General features: G+C 38.3%; 1 pseudogene; it reads left to right on the top strand.

Moving 5' to 3' along the window:
• The first annotated feature begins 19,354 nt into the window (after window positions 1–19,354).
• On the top strand, window positions 19,355–20,866 carry LOC122690438 (annotated as a pseudogene).
• Window positions 20,867–21,784: the final 918 nt, after the last annotated feature.

Here is a 21,784-nt window from a genome sequence, read left to right as displayed (position 1 = left end):
AGTCAGTACACCAAGAAAAACAGCCATCACCATGGACTGCCACCCTCCTCTTTTAAATCATTTTATGAATAATTTACAGAAGTAAAAAACAAAGGAACAATTAATATTAAAAAATTTATAAGACTTAAAAAAGTAGTAAACCCAAATTAAAAAAAAAAAAAAGGAAACCTCAAACACTGCAAGTTGAGGATACATCCCTTAGTGGTCTCTTCACAGTTACCTGAATTCACTTAGCTACATCAGCCTCCTGCTCTGCTTAGATTGTACAGCCTGCCTGGAATGGCTTCCTTTCTTCTTTCTATCTAATAAATCCTTCAAGGCCTGGCTCAAGCATTAGTTCTTCTGCGAAGCCTGCCTTTCCTCCTCTATCCTCACAAATCTCTCATTTCTCTGAAATTCTGCAACACTTACTGTCACTTGGCACTTAGCATAAATTGTCTTCTATTATATCCTGTACTTTCATCTTTATCAGTTATTTAATTTACCCTGGAAAGTCCTTGAGAGGAAAGCATAGTGTGTAGTATTTTTCCATATTGTCCACAGCAAGCAATCTATAATGATGCATTCACCAACTAATTGAACAGGGGCCTTGGAACAGAAACAGAATATTAGGTGGCCATGTTCCCTACAAAAGCTCTGTTTCTAAACCCTTAGCAGAGGATTTTGCCCATGGTAGGGTCTTAATAAACATGTACCCCATTTTTAAAAGTTCTGTCTAAGAGAGGCCTGGTCCAGCAAGAACCTGCCTTTAGGCTTTGAAACCCTGTCTATATTACATAATAAAAAAAGTCAATATTGGTTGAGAATATGTGCTAGACACTATTATGAGTGCTTTATATGAATCATATAATTTTAATCATCTCAGCTTTAAGAGATAGGTGATAAAGTTCATTTTACAGATGAGGAAATTGAAGCACAATGAAGTTAAATAACTTGTCCAAGGTCACACAGCTAGTAAGTACATACAGGAGCTGCAATAAAAACCCATGAAGTCTGACTCCAAGGTATGTTCTTTTAACCACTATGCTATGATATGGAAGCAGAAACACAATAGCTACAAATAAATTTGGGGTTCCTTCAGTGTTTAACTGTGATTCTCTGATTACTCGGACAGGTTCTGGCAAGACATTTATAGGCAAACCAGTTTTAGCCAATGACCCATAACAGATAACTCAAATTTAGATAGCTATTGTAGCAAATATTTATTGCTATGGAACAAGCCACCTCAAAACTTAGTAACAAAAAACAACCATTTTAATTGTGTCCACAAATGTTGGGAATCAGAAATTGGGGCTGAACTTAGCAGGGTGATGTTTCTGCTGGATTCTCTTGGGCCACTCATGTGGCTATAGCTATCCGATAGCTGGGTTAGATAGTCTAAGATGCCCTTCTTCATATGTGTGGCAGTGGGTACTGCTTGTGAGCTGGGCTTCTCAATGTGGTCACTCATTCTCAAAGTCTGGTCTTTTTCTTATGGTGGTAAAAGAGTTCCCTGAGCAAGAGAGACAACCACACATCACAAAGATTTTTCAAGCTTCTGTTTGTGTCACATTTGCTAATATTCCAGTAGCCAAAGCAAATTACTTAGCCAAGCATCAATATGAGAAAGAACCGTAAAAGTGCATAGATCCCAGGAGACATGATTCATTAGGGACAATTACTTTAACAATCGGCCACAGCTGTTATTCAGAATTTAGGCAGGTACATCCAATGGCTAGCACAATTGTTTGCTTATTTTCCCATCCTTTCTGGGTTCCTCATGAAAAGATATTCAAATGTCTTTCAAAAACAATGCTAGCAGAAATCCCAAGTGGGAGAAGGCCCTGAGGCTATAGTCAGGTCTACCTCTGGCCTGCTTGTGACATCAAATGCCAACAAAAAGGAAAGGGAACTTAAGTACATCTTTCTAAGTGAAAGAAGCCCACCTGGAAAGGCTACTTTCTGTATTATTTCAACACAACATACTGGAAAAAGCAAAACTATGGAGATGGTAAAAAGACCAGTGGTTGCCAGGGATTGGGGTTGGAGGGAGGGATGAATAGGTGGAGCACAAGGGATTTTTAGGGCAATGAAATTATTTTGTATGATATTGTAATGTTGGATACACACCATTGTGCATTTGTCAAAACCCATGGAATTCTATTTAACACAAAGTGTGAACTTAAAGTAAACTGTGGATTTTAGTTGATAATAATGTATCAATATTGGTTCATCAATTGTAACAAGTGACCACACTAATGCAATACTACTAAACCTTTAAAAAGAAGGAAATCCATGTGACAACATAGATAGACCTAGGGGACATTATGCTAGGTGAAATATGCCAGACACAGGGAGTCCAACACCACATGATTTCACTTACATGTAGAATCTTTTTAAAAAGTCATACGTACAGTGACATATAGTAGAAGGGTGATTACCAGAGTCTCAGGTGTGGGGGAAAAGGGCACAAACTTCCAATTATAAGATGAGTAAGTGGACGGAGCTAAGATGGCGGAGGAATAGGACGAGGAGACCACTTTCTCCCCCACAAATTCATCGAAAGATCATTTGAACGCTAAGCAAACTCCACAAAACAACTTCTGATTGCTAGCAGAGGACATCAGATGCCCAGAAAAGCAGTTCATTGTCTTCGAAAGGAGGTAGGACAAAATATAAAAGATAAAAAGAGAGACAATAGAGTTAGGGACAGAGATCCGTCCCAGGAAGGGAGTCTTAATAGAGGAAGTTTCCAAACACCAGGAAACCCTCTCACCAGAGGGCAACCTAACTGGGAGGAAAAATAAATAAAACCCACAGATTACATGCCTAAAAACAACTCCCAGCAGAAAAGTACCCCAGTCACTTGCATCCGCCACCAGCAAGTGGGGGCTGATGAGAGAGGAGCGGGTGGCATTGCTTAGGGTAAGGACCGGGCCTGAAAGCCCTGAGGGCAATCTGAGGGAGCTAATGAGAGATAGCAACTTAAACTGTGGGAGAGCAAGAGAGAGAAATAACCTGGGAAAAGCCCTAAATTTAGGCACTACCTGCCAGTTCCCAGAACAAAGGACTGAGTGAATACCAGAGAAGAGCTAGCTGGCTGCGGACCGGCCCATCCCCCACAGGAGGCAGGAGACAGGGAGGAGGGGAAATGGGCAAATTCGGCCCCAGAGAAGGCATCCCCTACCAAACGGCAAACAGGCTTCCAGTCTCTAACCAAAGACTTCCTGAGATTCTGGATGGTTGACATCCACCGGGAGGGTCACAGCCAGAGATCAGCTCCCCAGAAGAGACAAAAGGGGCACTGGACTGGCGCTCCTGGTAACTGAGGCCAGGACTGCGGAGGGGATAAGGTGCACTGCACCCAGGGAGAATGCGCTCGTCAAGCTCCTGGTTGCCTGAGCTGCTCCGACCGGGGAAGGCACAAAACGCAGGCCCAACTGAGTCTGCATCTTTGTGGAGTGCCTGAAAACCTGAACCTGAGCGGCTTGGGCCTGGGAAGTGCACGCAACTCAGGGCCCACTCCCTGTAGAGCAGCCTGGAGCCTGAGCAGTGTAGATGGGGAATGCACACTCACCGTGAGCGGGGGCAAACCCAGTGTGGCTGGAACACTGTGAGCACTCCCCACACACCCAGTGACATTTGTCTGCAGTTCCCCTCCCTCCCCACAGCACGACTGAACAAGTGAACCTAAACAAGAGACTACCTCCACCACCTTGTGTCGGGGCAGAAATTAGACACTGAAGAGACCTGCAAACAGAAGCCAAATAAACAAAGGGAACTGCTTTAGAAGTGACAGGTGCAACAGATTAAAATCCCTGCAGTTAACACCAACTACACTGGAAGGGGCCTATTGATATCAAGAAGGGTAAGGTGGAACAAGGAGCTATCTGAAACTGAACCGAACCCACACTGCCCACAACAGCTCCAGAGAAATTCCTAGATATATTTTTACTATTATTGTTACTTTTTTAATTAAAATTTTTTCTCTTTCTTTTTTTTAAAGTCCTCTATTACTCCTCTATTACTCGTTAATTTTCATTTTTATAACCCACTATAACCTGGCAAAAAAAAAAAAAAGGACCCTATATTTAAGGCAAACTTCATATATATTTCTTAAATTTTTTGTGTTTTTGTTGTTTTTTAATATTGTATTTTTAAGAGTTTAACCTCTACTCTAGATTTTTAATCTTTGTTTTTCAGTATTTGATATCAATTTTGAACATTTAATAATCCAGCATTCAGTACCCATTTTTACTCAGGAGTGTGATTACTGGTTTGATCACTCTCTCCCCCTTTTGACTCTCCTTTTTCTCCCCCAGATAACCTCTATTTCCTCCCTCCCCCTTCTCTGCTCAATCCAATTCTGTGAATCTCTGTGGGTGTTCTCAGCTGCAGAGAACACTTAGGGAACAGAGTACTGCCTAGATCTGTCTCTCTTCTCTTGAATCCCCCTTTTTCTCCTCCTGCTTACCTCTATCTCCTTCCTCCCTCTCCTCTTGTTCATATAACTCTATGAACCTCTCTGGGTGTCCCTCACTGTGGAGAATCCTTTCACCATTAACCTAGAAGTTTTATTATCAGTGCTGTATGGATGGAGAAGTCTTGAGGCTACTGGAAGAATAAGACTGAAATCCAGAGGCAAGAGGCTTAAGCCCAAAACAGAGAACACCAGAGAAATCCTGACTACAGGGAACATTAATTAATAAGAGATCATCCAACAGCCTCCATACCTACACTGAAACCAACCACCACCCAAGAGCCAATAAGTTCCAGAGCAAGACATACCATGCAAATTCTCCAGCAATGCAGGAACATAGCCCTGAGCATCAATATACAGGCTGCCCAAAGTCACACCAAACACACAGACCCATCTCAAAACTCACTACCGGACACTCCATTGCACTCCAGAGAGAAGAAATCCAGCTCCACCCACCAGAACACCGACACAAGCTTCCCTAACCAGCAAACCTTGACAAGCCAAACACCCAGCCCTACCCACTGGGAGAAACCTCCACAATAAAAAGGAACCACAGACTACCAGAATAAAGAAAGGCCACCTCAAACACAGCAATCTAAGTAAGATGAAAAGGCAGAGAAATACCCAGCAGGTAAAGGAACATGAAAAATGTCCACCAAGTCAAACAAAAAAGGAGGAGATAGGGAATCTACCTGAAAAAGAATTTAGAATAATGATAATAAAAATGATCCAAAATCTTGAAAAAAAAAACAGAGTTACAGATAAATAACCTGGAGACAAGGATTGAGAAGATGCAAGAAATGCTTAACAAGGACCTAGAAGAAATAAAAAAGAGTCAATTAAAAATGAATGATGCAATAAAATAGGTCAAAAACACTCTGGAGGGAACCAAGAGTAGAATAACAGAGGCAGAAGATAGGATAAGTGAGGTAGAAGATAAAATGGTGGGAATAAATGAAGCAGAGAGGAAAAACGAATCAAAAGAAATGAGGACAACCTCAGAGACCTCTGGGACAATGTGAAACACCCCAACATTCGAATCATAGGAGTCCCAGAAGAAGAAGACAAAAAGAAAGGCCATGAGAAAATACTCGAGGAGATAATAGCTGAAAACTTCCCTAAAATGGGGAAGGAAATAGTGACACAAGTCCAAGAAACCCAGAGAGTCCCAAACAGGAGAAACCCAAGGCGAAACACCCCAAGACACATATTAATCAAATTAACAAAGATCAAACACAAAGAACAAATATTAAAAGCAGCAAGGGAGAAACAACAAATAACACACAAAGGGATTCCCATAAGGATAACACCTGACCTATCAATAGAAACCCTCCAGGCCAGAAGGGAATGGCAGGATATAGTTAAAGTAATGAAAGAGAATAACCTACAACCTAGATTACTGTATCCAGCAAGGATCTCATTCAGATATGAAGGAGAATTCAAAAGCTTTACAGATAAGCAAAAGTGGAGAGAATTCAGCACCACCAAACCAGCTCGTCAACAAATGCTAAAGGATCTTCTCTAGACAGGAAATGCAGAAAGGTTGTATAAACGTGAACCCAAAACAACAAAGTAAATGGCAACGGGACCACACCTATCAATAATTACCCTAAATGTAAATGGGTTGAATGCCCCAACCAAAAGACAAAGATTGGCTGAATGGATACAAAAACAAGACCCCTATATATGCTGTCTACAAGAGACCCACCTCAAAACAAGAGACACATACAGACTAAAAGTGAAGGGCTGGAAAAAAATATTTCATGCAAATGGAGACCAAAAGAAAGCAGGAGTCGCAATACTCATATCAGATAAAATAGACTTTAAAATAAAGGATGTGAAAAGAGACAAAGAAGGACACTACATAATGATCAAAGGATCAATCAAAGAAGAAGATATAACAATTATAAATATATATGCACCCAACATAGGAGCACCGCAATATGTACGGCAAACACTAACGAGTATGAAAGAGGAAATTAATAGTAACACAATAATAGTGGGAGATTTTAATACCCCACTCACAACTATGGATAGATCAACTAAACATAAAATTAACAAGGAAACACAAACCTTAAATGACACAATGGACCAGCTAGACCTAATTGATATCTCTAGGACATTTCACCCCAAAACAATCAACTTCACCTTTTTCTCAAGTGCACACGGAACCTTCTCCAGAATAGATCACATCCTGGGCCATAAATCTGGTCTTGGAAAACTCAAAAAAATTGAACTCATTCCAGTCATCTTTTCTGACCACAGTGCAGTAAGATTAGATCTCAATTACAGGGAAAAAATTGTTAAAAATTCAAACACCTGGAGGCTAAATAACACGCTTCTGAATAACCAACAAATCATAGAAGAAATCAAAAAAGAAATCAAAATATGTATAGAAATGAATGAAAATGAAAACACAACAACCCAAAACCTATGGGACACTGTAAAAGCAGTGCTAAGGGGAAGGTTCATAGCATTACAGGCTTACATCAAGAAACAAGAAAAAAACCAAATAAATAACCTAACTCTACACCTAAAGCAATTAGAGAAGGAAGAAATGAAGAACCCCAGAGTTAGCAGAAGGAAAGAAATCTTAAAAATCAGGGCAGAAATAAATGCAAAAGAAACTAAAGAGACCATAGCAAAAATCAACAAAGCTAAAAGCTGGTTTTTTGAAAAAATAAACAAAATTGACAAACCATTAGCAAGACTCATTAAGAAACAAAGAGAGAAGAACCAAATTAACAAAATTAGAAATGAAAATGGAGAGATCACAACAGACAACACTGAAATACAAAGGATCATAAGAGACTACTACCAGCAGCTCTATGCCAATAAAATGGACAACTTGGATGAAATGGACAAATTCTTAGAAAAGTATAACTTTCCAAAACTGAACCAGGAAGAAATAGAAGATCTTAACAGACCCATCACAAGCAAGGAAATCGAAACTGTAATCAAAAATCTTCCAGCAAACAAAAGCCCAGGACCAGATGGCTTCACAGCTGAATTCTACCAAAAATTTAGAGAAGAGCTAACACCTATCTTACTCAAACTCTTCCAGAAAATTGCAGAAGAAGGCAAACTTCCAAACTCATTCTATGGGGCCACCATCACCCTAATACCAAAACCAGACAAAGATGCCACAAAAAAAGAAAACTACAGGCCAATATCACTGATGAACATAGATGCAAAAATCCTTAAAAAAAATCCTAGCAAACAGAATCCAAGAACATATTTAAAAGATCATACATCATACATACATGCTTTATCCCAGGAATGCAAAGATTCTTTAATATCCACAAATCAAACAATATAATACACCACATTAACAAATTGAAAGATAAAAACCATACGATTATCTCAATAGATGCAGAAAAAGCTTTTGACAAAATTCAACATCCATTTATGATAAAAACTCTCCAGAAAGCAGGAATAGAAGGAACATACCTCAACATAAAAAAAGCTATATATGACAAACCCACAGCAAACATTATACTCAATGGTGAAAAACTGAAAGCATTTCCCTTAAAATCAGGAACAAGACAAGGGTGCCCACTCTCACCACTACTATTCAACATAGTGTTGGAAGTTTTGGCCACAGCAATCGGAGCAGAAAAAGAAATAAAAGGAATCCAGATAGGAAAAGAAGAAGTAAAACTCTCACTGTTTGCAGACGACATGATCCTCTACATAGAAAACCCTAAAGACTCTACCAGAGAATTATTAGCGCTAATCAATGAATACAGTAATGTTGCAGGATATGAAATTAACACACAGAAATCCCTTGCATTCCTATACACTAACAGCGAGAAAACAGAAAGATAAATTAAGGAAACAATCCCATTCACCATTACAATGAAAGGAATAAAATACTTAGGAGTATATCTACCTAAAGAAACGAAAGACCTATATATACAAAACTATAAAACACTGATGAAAGAAATCAAACAGGACACAAATAGATGGAGAAACATACAGTGTTCATGAATTGAAAGAATCAATATTGTGAAAATGACTATACTACCCAAAGCAATCTATAGATTCAATGCAATCCCTATCAAGCTACCAACGGTATTTTTCACAGAACTAGAACAAATAATTTCACAATTTGTATGGAAATACAAAAAACCTCAAATAGCCAAAGCAATCTTGAGAAAGAAGAATGGAACTGGAGGAATCAACCTGCCTGACTTCAGGCTCTACTACAAAGCCACAGTCATCAAGACAGTATGGTACTGGCACAAAACAGAAATATAGATCGCTGGAACAAAATAGAAAGCCCAGAGATAAATCCATGTACCTATGGACACCTTATATTTGACAGAGGAGGCAAGGATATACAATGGAAAAAAAGACAATCTCTTTAACAAGTGGTGCTGGGAAAACCAGTCAACCACTTGTAAAAGAATGAAACTAGAATACTTTATAACACCATACACAAAAATAAACTCAAAACAGATTAAAGATCTAAATGTAAAACCAGAAACTATAAAACTCCTAGAGGAGAACATAGGCAAAACATTCTCTGACATAAATCACAGCAGGATCCTCTATGACCCACCTCCCAGAATATTGGAAATAAAAGCAAAAATAAACAAATGGGACCTAATTAAACTTAAAAGGTTTTGCACAACGAAGGAAACTATAAGCAAGGTGAAAAGGCAGCCTTCAGAATGGGAGAAAATGATAGCAAACTAAGCAACAGACAAAGGATTAATCTCAAAAATATACAAGCAACTCCTGCAGCTCAATTCCAGAAAAATAAATGACCCAATCAAAAAGTGGGTCAAATAACTAAACAGACATTTCTCCAAAGAAGACATACAGATGGCTAACAAACACATGAAAAGATGCTCAACATCACTCATTAGAGAAATGCAAATCAAAACCACAATGAGGTACCACTACACGCCAGTCAGGATGGCTGCTATCCAAAAGTATACAAGCAATAAATGCTGGAGAGGGTGTGGAGAAAAGGGAACCCTCTTACACTGTTGGTGGGAATGCGAACTAGTACAGCCACTATGGAGAACAGTGTGGAGATTCCTTAAAAAACTGGAAATAGAACTGCCATATGACCCAGTAATCCCACTCCTGGGCAGACACACTGAGGAAACCAGATCTGAAAGAGACACGTGCACCCCAATGTTCATCGCAGCACTGTTTATAATTGCCAGGACATGGAAGCAACCTAGATGCCCATCAGCAGATGAATGGATAAGGAAGCTATGGTACATATACACAATGGAATATTACTCAGCCATTAAAAAGAATACATTTGAATCAGTTCTAATGAGATGGATGAAACTGGAGCCCATTATACAGAGTGAAGTAACCCAGAAAGATAAACACCAATACAGTATACTAACGCATACATATGGAATTTAAAAAGATGGTAATGATAACCCTATATACAAAACATAAAGAGAGACACAGATGTACAGAACAGACTTTTGGACTCTGGGGGAGAAGGCGAGGGTGGGATGTTCTGAGAGAATAGCATTGAAACAAGTATACTATCAAGGGTGAAAAAGATCACCAGCCCAGGCTGGATGCATGAGACAAGTGCTCAGGGCTGGTGCACTGGGAAGACCCGGAGGGATGGGATGGGGAAGGGGGCAGGAGCAGGGATTGGGATGGGGAACACGTGTGGATCCATGGTTGATTCATGTAAATGTATGGCAAAAACCACTACAATATTGTAAAGTGATAATCCTCCAACTAATAAAAATAAATGAAATATAAAGCAAATTTTTTTAAATGAAAAAAAAATAAGATGAGTAAGTGCTAGAGACCTAATGTACAACATGGTAATTATAGCTAGTAATAAAGTATTATACACTTAAAAATTGCTAAAAGAGGAGATCTCAAGTGAACTCATGATAAACACACAAAATTATAATGATGGGAGGTGATGCATGTGCTAATTAATCTGATTGCCATAATCATTTCGCAATGTATACACATATCAAAACATCACATTGCATACCTTAAATATATACAATTTTATTTGTCAAAAAAATAAGAAAAAGAGAAGCTGTTGGGGAGGGGTAAACAGAAGCTCTCCACACTATAGGCTCAACTTTTCTATAAACCTAAATCTGTTCTAAAAATAGTCTATTGGTTACAAAGAAGAGAACAAATGTAGGGGAATTCCCTGACTGCTTTCACTGCCATGGCCTAGGTTCAATCCCTGGTCAGGGAACCAACAGCCTGCAAGCCACAGGACCAAAAAAAAAAAAAAAAAAAAAAAAACCAGATGTGAAAAAGAGAGAGAGGGAACTGTTGTAGACTTGTATTGATAGCTAACTCCCAATGAACCACTCTTCCCAGTGTTTATGCCCTTGGGTAGTTCTCAGTATTAACTCTGGGCTTAACTACATGATTTGTTTTTGCCAATAGAATATTAGCAAGCATGATGCAAATAGAGGCTTGTCTTCTCGGAATGCTCCTTCCTGGAGCCCAGCCTGTACCAAAGCCTGGGCTAATCCTACTGGAGAAAGAAAGAGGCTATTTAGAAAGGCCCTGAGGGACTTCCCTGGTGGTCCAGTGGTTAATACCCCGAGTTTCCACTGCAGGGGACACAAGAGGCCTTAAAAGATAAGACATCACATAAAGAGAGAAAAAACATGAAGGAGAACCTCCCAACTTGAACACCAGCTGAACTCAGACATGAGAACAATTCCAACAAATATCACTGGGAAAGAACCACCCAGACAACCCACAATATCATAAGTAGAATAAATTGTTGCTTTTTAAAACCACCAAGTTTTGGGGTACTATGTAGTATAGATAACTAAAGCAGGAAGCTTTTCTTTAAAAAAAAAAAAAGCTTTTAGAAAACTGAGGTATTGATAGCACTTACAAAACAATAGTATGGTGGATGTAAGCACAGAGTTGTGTTTTAGACGTCTTCCCTGTGTGAAACTAACTTCAATGAACAAGGAAGAAAGCAAGATATTGGCCTCATTAGCAAGCAATATTTTTAACAGAAATTCCTTACATTGATATAAATAAATGACTTACAGATAGCAAGGTAATTTCCTATAAATTCTGTATTCTAACAGTGAAGCCTTGGAGACCAGAATAAGAATTTTGGAATTGAGGCAATATAAGGCCATAACTTATTCTTGAGTAAGAATGATATGATGAAAATCACATTTGAAAATAATTCTTCTAGTATCAATATATAGGATCATTTGGAGCAAAGAATCTTGGAGTCCATGAAGCAAACCAAGTTGTATAGCAAGTGGAAAATTTCAAGATAAGTTATGACAAGAATCTGAGAGATGTGGCTGAAAAGAGATTCATAAGATGTATCATTTAGTTAGATATGATAAAAGAAAAAAGTCAAAATTGGTTTTGTGTTATTGCTGCTATAAGAAATGACCAGAAACTTGATCAATTAAAACAACATATATTTATTATCTTACAGTTGTGTAGGTCAAAATTCTGGTGTTGTTCTCACTGGGTTAAAATCAAGATATAAACCAGCTGCCTTTCTTTTTGGAGGTTCTAGGTGAGAATTCTTTTCCTTGCCCTTTCCACCTTTTAGAAGCTACCCACATTCCTTGCCTGATGACCCTCTTCCTCCACCTTCAAAGCCAGCAGCATTGCTTCTCTCTGAACCTCTAGTCCCACTTGCCTGTAACTCTCCCCCTGCCTTCCTCTTCCACTTTTAAGGACACTTGTGATTACATTGGGCCCACCAGATAATCCGGAAGACTCTCTCCATCTAAAGGCCAGCTGAATAGAAATCGTAATTCCTTAACTCCAGCAACCTTAATTCTTTTTCATGTATCTTAACATATTCAAAGCTTCTGAGATTAGGGAACAAACATCTACAGGGGTTTGGAGGAACTATTCTACTTAACAGGAGCTTCAGGGGTTAGAACTTGGGAGGTCACAAGGATGGTAAATGCCACTGATGATAACAGAGATGATGAGAGGAATCCATTTTGATGGGAATACAACAAAGTTGTGCCAAGTTAAGTGGAGTGTCCAAATAGTAATGGCACCCAGAGTTGTTCCTCTTAAGGATCTAGATCCCAAAAAACACATCATGATTAGGGACATGAGCTTAGGGAGACTTACACCTGGAGGTAAATTCTGAAAGCCCTTGAGCCACTGATCCCTTCATCATTTTAGAAAGAGAATAAATAACACAAGGATGAGAAGCTTAAAAAGGAAGTGCCCTCATCATCTCTTATCTAGGCTCAACACTGGGTAAACACTCATCTTATGAAGACCTGAAAGGAAACAAGGGAAGTCCTAGAGGGGCCTGAAGATGGTTCCACAAAATTCCAGAGGGGACAATTTAGCTGGTCCCCTCAACCACATCTGTAGCCCAGATGTTCCATGTAACCAGAGTACATGCCCACACCAAAAAGCCAACATTATATACTCCACAAGGTCTGTGGCCAGTGTAAAAGTATGGAGGAACCTGTCCACATGGCAAACCAACTTTGTTATTTGTGTCACATCAAAGCCAGAGCCTCAACAAATTACTACTCTCTGAGGTCATTTAATTATGATTAAGTGAACTATGAACCAGTATAAATGACATTTTATACTCTAGTGAATTAAGATATGAGATGTAGCCGAAGTGAATAAGATTTATGGCCCAAACTCATGCAACCTTACAGTAATTTCATGACACTTTTACTATGAGGCAAGCAATGCCAGCTCTTGAAATAATTAAAAGTACATACCAATTCCAAGACTGGGCTTCAGTCATTTATGGGAAGCCAGGAGACAGAACGAGAAGCAGGTTTCTTTGTGACTAATTTACTCTGGATAGCAGGAGCTGTTTCTTTTACCTGCAGCAAAAGTCTTAATTAGGGTGAGAAGACTGCCCCTGAGCAGGCCATGCAGGCTCCAGGGGGTCAAACCACACCACACATCCCCAGAAGCCAGATTCCTCCCCAAATGAATCAGTCCCTCTTCAAATGAGAAATGCTTCATAGACAAGTAGCTTTTCAAATCCCTAGGCTCATACACCACTACCCTCTGCAGATCCCTTTGTGACCTTGAGATTACCTTAGTCTCGGTTACCATCCACAGAAGCAAGGAATCACTGTCCACAGATCTCAAGGGAACTGGCAGAGCAGGAGAGGAGTCAACCAGAATATGTCTCATTTATCTTGGGTACTTTTTCCCCATTGCCAGCTATCTCTTGTGCTCTGGCACTTCTGCTTCTTCAGGTTTATGCACCAATTGACATTTTCCTGAATTCTGATTTTGTGTTCTATCTCAGGTATTCTGATCCTACCTCTCCCATTCAATGAAGGGGTTCCCGTGGACAGAACCCAGAGCCAATCATAAGGGAAGACCTCCATTACCTTCAGTTTCTCATATTTCTAATTTAAGAAACTTTAGGTGTGAGGGTGAACGTTTGCCATTGTAATCAATTAAATTCAAATATGAAAAAAAATTCAAATGTGAAACAAAATCTTCTCCTTGCAGCTCCTGACATTCAGGACAGTGCCTCATTTTATCAGGCATAGAGAAAATAGAGGGATAAGGAAAGTGTCACTAACCTCTAACTCTTGAATAAAACAACGTATTTTTATTTATCAAGCCAGATGAGTTGAAGAATTTACTATTGCAATATTCTCCTAACAAATCTCCCCGTTTTCAATCTTGCCCCTGCTCTAATCCAGTCTCTTGTAAACTGAATAATTTTTCTAAACAACAAATCAGTTCAAGTCACTTTCTTCCTAAAACATTTCAGTGGATCATTGCCTATTAGACAAAATCTGCACTCCTTTTCATAGTCAACAGCAGAGCTTCCCAATCAGTGTGCCCGAAATGAATTATAAGTGTACCCAGATATTGATCACCTCAGCCTAGCAGAGAGACCTAGGGCAACTGAGCCCTAGAGACTCTGGCCTTAGGAAGAGAAGTCTTTCAAATTATGAGAAAGACTGAAGAGTTAGCTCCTAAATGCACACACACACACAAGTTCACATTCATATTATTTTTCTTGATACACGAATGTATGGACGCTTACTGTATAGACTAATAGAACATTATAGTGCATCATAATCACCAAGAAAACAAATTGAAATCCAGATTTACAGATGCTACCACAGAGATACAGTAAATCTAGAACTCTTCATTTTTTTATTAATTTTTATTGGAGTACAGTTGTGTTAATTTCTATTGTACAGCAAAGCAAATCAGCTATATGTTTAAATGTATTCCCTCTTTTTTGGATTTCCTTCCCATTTAGGATCACCACAGAGCGCTGAGTATAGTTCTTACAGTAGGCTCTCATTAGTTACCTATTTTACACATAGCATCAATACTGCGTGTGTGTCACTCCCAATCTCTCAATTCATCCAGCTTCCCCCACCCCCGCAAGGACCCTTCATTTTTTTAAGAAGCAGCCCATGTAACTCTGATGCAAATGGTGTGTGGATCACACTTGGAGAATTACAGCCTACTCTAGTTATACTGGACCATACCATAATTCTCCAAATATATGTCTTCTCTTCCTTGTTTTTACTCAAACTATGTTCCCTGTGCCTGGGATGCCTGTCATGCATCAGATCACCTAGCTAACCCTCATTTGTTCTCCAGGCCTATGCTTAGACCTTGTTTCCCCTGGAAAGCTTTCCCAGATTCATAAGGCATATTGGGTGTCTCTCATATATTCTGAGGCCCCATACTTCTCTTACAGCATTTAAATAATTACCTACCATAAAGGTAAGGGTCATGTCAATGTTATTTATCATTTTATCCCTAACACACTCTAGCATATGGCCAAGTTTATTATAGGCATTCAGTAAACAATCGAATGAATGCCTTATCTTGAATACAGGTCACAAAGGAAATTTAACTACAATTGGTCATTTCAAATCTAGGTGTGATAACCTCTATTAGCCTCAAAATGGAGTGAGTCACCAATCTAGTTCTACACTAAGAGAGCCAGGAACCCAATCTTACCCCATTTCCTAGTTTATATGAGCATTCCTTATGCTCTGAAGAAAAACTGCCACTGCTTCCAAAAATTTCTTCTATGGATTATCACTTATAAGGTCCATGTTTATACTAAAAGACATTCCTTGTCATCCCTGACAGTTTCTCATTCACCGGCATCTTGACAATGGCTTTAATTGCCCAATAAACCTCAGAATTTTTTCCTTCTGGCTTCCTTTCTGAATGGTTTTCTGCTATCCCAATTAGGGATAACATATGACTTTCATCTAAGCAAAGTGTTATAAAGCATTCCTCAGGCCCTGTCACCCTATCTGCTAAGAAGGATGCTAGTTTTAGAGCAACTTGGTTTAGGACAACTAGACCCAAGACATTCTTACTTTTAACATTGAAAGTCCCCCAACTGACATTTCCCCCACCTTCAGCCCATGGTAACCACCACTGTAGTCTTTGGTTCTGTGAGTTTGACTTTTTTAGATCCCATATATAAGTAATACAGTATTCATTTTTCCATGTCTGGTTTACTTCACACATAATGTCTTCCAGGTCCATTTGTTTGTCACAAATGGAAGAATTTCTTTCTTTCTCATGGGTGAATAAAATTCAATTTTATAGTTATACCACATTTTCTTTACTCATTCATGAATTCATGGACACTTGGATTGTTGGTTAAAGAGTGAAAACTTTCTGTTATAAAGTGAATAAGTTCTAACATAGAGCATAGTGAATTTACAGGCATATCTTGTTTTATTGTCCTTTGCTTTACTGTGCTTCACAGATACTGTGTTTTTCACTAATTGTGAAAAATATGGCAACCCTGCATCCAAGCAAGTATATTGGCACCATTTCTCCAAAAGCATTTGCTCATTTCATGTCTGTCATATTATCAAAATAATTCTCTTGATATTTCAAACTTTTTCATTATTATTATATTGATCATGGTAATCTGATCAGTGATCTTTGATGTTACTATTGTAATTGCTTTGGAGCACCACAGACCATGCCCATATAAGACGGTGAAGTTAATAGTCAATAAATGTTATGTGTGTTCTGACTGCTCAACCAACCAGCCATTCCTTCATCTCTCTCACTCTACTCAGGCCTCTCTACTCCCTAAGAGACAAAAATTTGAAATTAAGACAATTAATAAACTTACAATGGCTTCTAAGTGTTCAAGTAAAAGGAAGAGTCAGAGCTTTCTCTCCAGGGGATCTTCCCGATCCAGGGATCAAATGCAGGTCTCCCACATTGCAGGCAGATTCTTTACAATCTGAGCCACCAGGGAACCTCCCTGGTGGAGTAAAGCTCCACACTTCACTCATTTTAAATCAAAAGCTAGAAATGATTCAGCACATTGACAGTAATTTCAAAATATTACTTATTCTTTGTCACCTACGAGCTCAGGTGGAAATGTACAATGAGATTAATGCTGTTTTTACTTTAAATTTTTTTTGTACCTTTAATTTATTTTTTAATTGAAGGATAATTACTTTGCAGAATTGTTTTGGTTTCTCTCAAAACACCAACAAGAATCGACCATAGGTATACATATGTCCCCTCCCTCTTAAACCTCCTTCCAAACTCCCTCACCATACCACCCCTCTAGGTTGTTACAGAGCCCAGGTTTGAGTTCCCTGAGTCATACGGAAAATTCCCATTTGCTATTTTACATATGGTAATGTAATTTTCCATGTTACTCTCTATATACATCCCACCTTCTCCTTCTTCCCCACTCTCCCATGTCCATAAATCTGTTCTCTATGTCTGTGTCTCCATTGCTGCCCTGCAAATAATTTTATCAGTACCACCTTTCTAGATTCCATATATATGTGCTAGTAAACGGTATTTGTTTTTCTCTTTCTGACTTACTTCACTCTGTACAATAGGCTCTAGATTTATCCACCTTATTAGAACCTCATTAGAACTCTTTATCCATTCATCTGTTGATGGACATCTAGGTTGCTTCCATGTTCTAGCTATTGTAAATAGTGCTGCAATGAGCATTGGGGTACATGTGTCTTTTTCAATTTTGGTTTCTTCAGGGTATATGCCTAATAGTGGAATTGCTGGGACCTATGGTGGTTTTACTCCTAGTTTTTTAAAGGAATCTCCATACTGTCTTCCATATTGGCTGTATCAATTTACATTCCTACCAACAATGTAAGAGGGTTCCCTTTTCTCCACATCCTCTCCAGCATTTGTTGTTTGTAGACTTTTTGATGGTGGCCATTCTGACCAGTGTGAGGTGATATCTCATTGTAGTTTTGATTTGCATTTCTCTAATAATGAGCGATGTTGAACATCTTTTCATGTATTTGTTAGGCATCTGTATGTCTTCTTTGGAGAAATGTATGTTTCAAAAGCAGAAATATAGACCAATGGAACAAGATAGAAAGCCCAGAGGTAAACCCACACACCTATTGCTACCTTATTTTTGACAAAGGAGGCAAGAATATACAATGGGGCAAAGACAGCCTCTTCAATAAGTGGTGCTTGGAAAATTGGGCAACTACATGTAAAAGAATGAAATTAGAACACTTCTTAACACCATACACAAAAATAAACTCAAAATTGATTAAAGACCTAAATGTAAGACCAGAGTCTATAAAACTCTTAGAGGAAAACACAGGCAGAACGCTCTATAACATAAATCACAAGATCCTCTATGACCCACCTCCTAGAGTAATAGAAACAAAAACAAAAATAAACAAGTGGGATCTAATTAAACTTAAAATTTTTTGCACAGCAAAGGAAACTATAAACAAGGTGAAAAGTCAGTCCTCAGAATGGGAAAAGGTAATAGCAAATGAAATAACAACTGATGAAGGATTAATTTCCAAAATATACAAGCAGTTCATACAAGTCAATATCAGAAAAACAAACAACCCAATCAAAAAGTGGGAAAAATACCTAAACAGACATTTCTCCAAAGAAGACGTACATATAGCTAACAAACACATGAAAAGATGCTCAATGTTACTCATTATTAAAGAAATGTGAATCAAAACTACAATGAGATATCACTTCATACCAGTCAGAATGTTCATCATCAAAAAGTCTACAAACAATAAATGTTGTTTTTAAATTGCTAACACAGCATCCATTCTGCAACCCATGGATCAAGGAGTCGTTTCAACTTTCAAGTCTTATTATTTGAGAAGTACATTTTGTAAGGCTATAGATGCCATAGATAGTGATTCTTCTGATGGATCTGGGCAGAGTCAATTGAAAACTTCCTGGAAAGGATTCACTATTCTAGGTACCATTAAGAACACTCATGAGTCATGGAAAGGCATAAAAATATCAACATTAACAGGAGTTGGGAAGAAGTTGATTCCAACCTTCATGGACAACTTTGAGGGTTTCAAGTCTTCAGTGGAGGAAGTCACATCAACTGCTGTGGAAATGGCAAAAGAACTAGAGTTAGAAATGGAGCCTGCAAGAGGGAGGTGATGTAAGTATATTTCTTGCTGATTTGCATTGTTGTATGGCAGAAACAAGTACAGTATTGTAAAGCAATTTTCCCCCAATTTAAAAAAATTAAAAAGAAGTGGAGCCTGAGGATGTGACTGAATTGCTGCAATCTCATGATTAAACTTTAATAAATGAGGAGGTGCTTCTCATGGATGACCAGAAAGTGGTTTCTTGAGATGAAATCTGTTCCTGGTGAAGATTGTGGAAATGACAACAGATGATTTAGAAAATTACTTAAACTTAGTTGATAAATCCAAGGCAGGGTTTGAGAGAATTGACTCTAATTTTGAAAGAAGTTCTACTATGGGTAAAATGCTATCAAACAGCATTACATGACACACAGAAATCTTTCATGAAAGGAAGAGTCAATTGATCCAGTGAAGTTTATTGTTGTCTTATTTTAAGAAATTGCCACAGGCACCCCAACCATCAGCCATCAGCCCCAACCACCACCCTGATCAGTCATTAACCATCAACATGGAGGCAAGCTCCTCCACCAGCAAAAAGATTACAACACACTTCAGCAAGATGATAGACAGCATTTTGAGTGATTATTTTTTTAGCTGTACCACGTGGCTTACAGACTAAAAGGCTTCTGAATAGCAAGGGAGACCATCAACAAAATGAAAAGGCAACCTACTGAATGGTAGAAAACAATCGAAAATCATATATCTGATAAGGAGGCTAATATCCAAAACACATTTTAAAACTCATACAACTCAATATTTTAAAAAACTGATTAAGAAATAGAAGGTTGAAGTGGGCATTTTTCCAAAAAAAGCAAACAAATGGCCAACAAGTTCATGAAAAGATGCTCTACATCATTAATGATCAAGGAAATGTGAATCAAAGTCACAGTGAGATATCACCTCACACCTTTTGGAATGACTATTATCAAAAAGAAGAAATAGCAATGTTAGCAAGGATCTGGATAAAAGGAAACCCTTGTGCACTTGCTAGTGGAAATGTAAATTGGTGCAACCACTACAAAAAAACAGTATGGAGTTTCCTCAAAATATTAAAAATAGAGCTATCATTTGATCCAGCAATTTCAGTTTGGATATTTATTTGAAAACACTAATTTAAAATATATCTGATATATCTTGTTTTATTACCAAAAGGGGCAACTCTAGCTAGTTTTATATAAATAAAAAACAAATGCATAATTTTCTTTAATAACTGCTGTAACTGAACCAAACTAAATTTCTACTATGGAAATGTTTAATGTTAGCTAAAAGTAATAAAGGACTGTTCTACATGAAAAAAAAAGATATCTGCAAAGTCTTAAGATATAGAGTGGGCTGCTACCTCCTGACCTAAGTGAAATTGATGTTGAGTTGAATTCTGATGATGAGATCATATAAGAGAACTCTGAACTTAACTTATAAGAGGGTAAAGAAGATGAAATCTTTACAAAGACAGAGATCTCAGATATTCCTACATATGGACCAAACATTGGAGCAGAGGCAAATGTAAATGCACATGAAGAGTGTCCCTCTGGAATTCCCTTAAATAATGGAATAAATTTCAAGAATTGCATAAAATGCATTCTGAACAGAAAACCTCAACTTCAAGATCAGGAAAGGAAAAAAGAAAACACTCCAGAAAAAGCAAATTAAAGAATGAAGAAGAATCTTGTAATGAACAGTCTTCAAGTGAAACCCAGTGGAAGAAACTTAGTATTTTGGAGTCAATGAGAGCTTTGACCTCCACTGTTAAAAGGGGGGAAAAAAATTGCAAATTTGGGCCTTGAAAAGGGCATAGACCAGGCTGTGGAAGTGGGGAACATTGAGAAGGCCGAGAAACTCAACAACCAGCTAGCTACTCTAGAGCTTGGTGTAAAAATTGCCAAAGCAATTGCCTGCCACAACTTTGTAAAAGCCAAAAAGGATGCTGAAAATTCACAGCTTTCATGAAAAAAAGGAACATGCTTGGGGATTTGAAGCAAAGAAGAGGTGGGAAACCAAAAGCAACATGGGATATACGTGACTTGTCAGAGTTCTTCAAGAACTTTGAGGCTTTACTTGAGTCTTCAATTGCTCGATTTACTGAGATTTTCCTGCTTATGCCAACTATGTCAAGAAATTGATGGAAAGAGAAAAAAAAGCATAAAATTTGGGAGTTGGTTATCAAATCATTTTTCATTCTTTTTCTAAAGAGTTCATCCCATTGAAGTGAATGAAACAGAACATTCAGTTATTTGTACAAGTAATCGAAGCATACATACAGGGGAAAAAGAATTTTTTAATTTATTTATATAGACCTCCAGTATAAAATCAATTTTACTTTTCATCCATTTGGTGTAGCATAGCCAATGAGCGCCTTACTTTCTTATCTGCACACAGTGTAACTACACTTATTCTGGAGTTGTGTTTTTTTTTGTTTTGTTTTGTTTGTTTTTTTTTATGGCAGGGAATAGAAGGGCAGGGAAACTTCACCACAGAAAAGATGATTACACTGAGTCTTGAAGTATATGTAGGAGTCTTTCAGGTGGATAGGGATTCTAATCAAAAAGAAGAATGGAAACAAAAACATAGAGGCATGGAGCAGAATGGTGTGTTCAGGAGACTTCAAGTAGTTTTGTATGGGTGGAGTGTGAGGCATGAAGGGAAAAATGAAAAGGTGGTACTTACAGGGTAGGTAAGGGCTAGACCAGGCAGGGCTTTATCTACTGTGCTGAGAAAGCTGTGTATCCTAGCAGCAATGGGGCCTCACTAAAGGGCAAAGCAACAACTACAAAATTAGATTTGCACTTTAGCAAAAACAGTAAGAGAGAAAATGATGAAGGGGTTTACCAAGTAGATTTGGCAGAGGGTAATGAGAGTGGTCCATGGAAAGAACAGCATGTGAAAAGGGACAGAGGTGTGAAAGTATATGGTATGTTTGAACATTACAGCATACTAACAC

This window comes from Cervus elaphus, chromosome X, assembly GCF_910594005.1.
Source record: "Cervus elaphus chromosome X, mCerEla1.1, whole genome shotgun sequence".
NCBI classification, from domain to species: Eukaryota; Metazoa; Chordata; class Mammalia; order Artiodactyla; family Cervidae; genus Cervus; species Cervus elaphus.
Note: the sequence above shows the minus strand (reverse complement) of the source record. Positions and strands in the feature narration are given on the sequence as shown.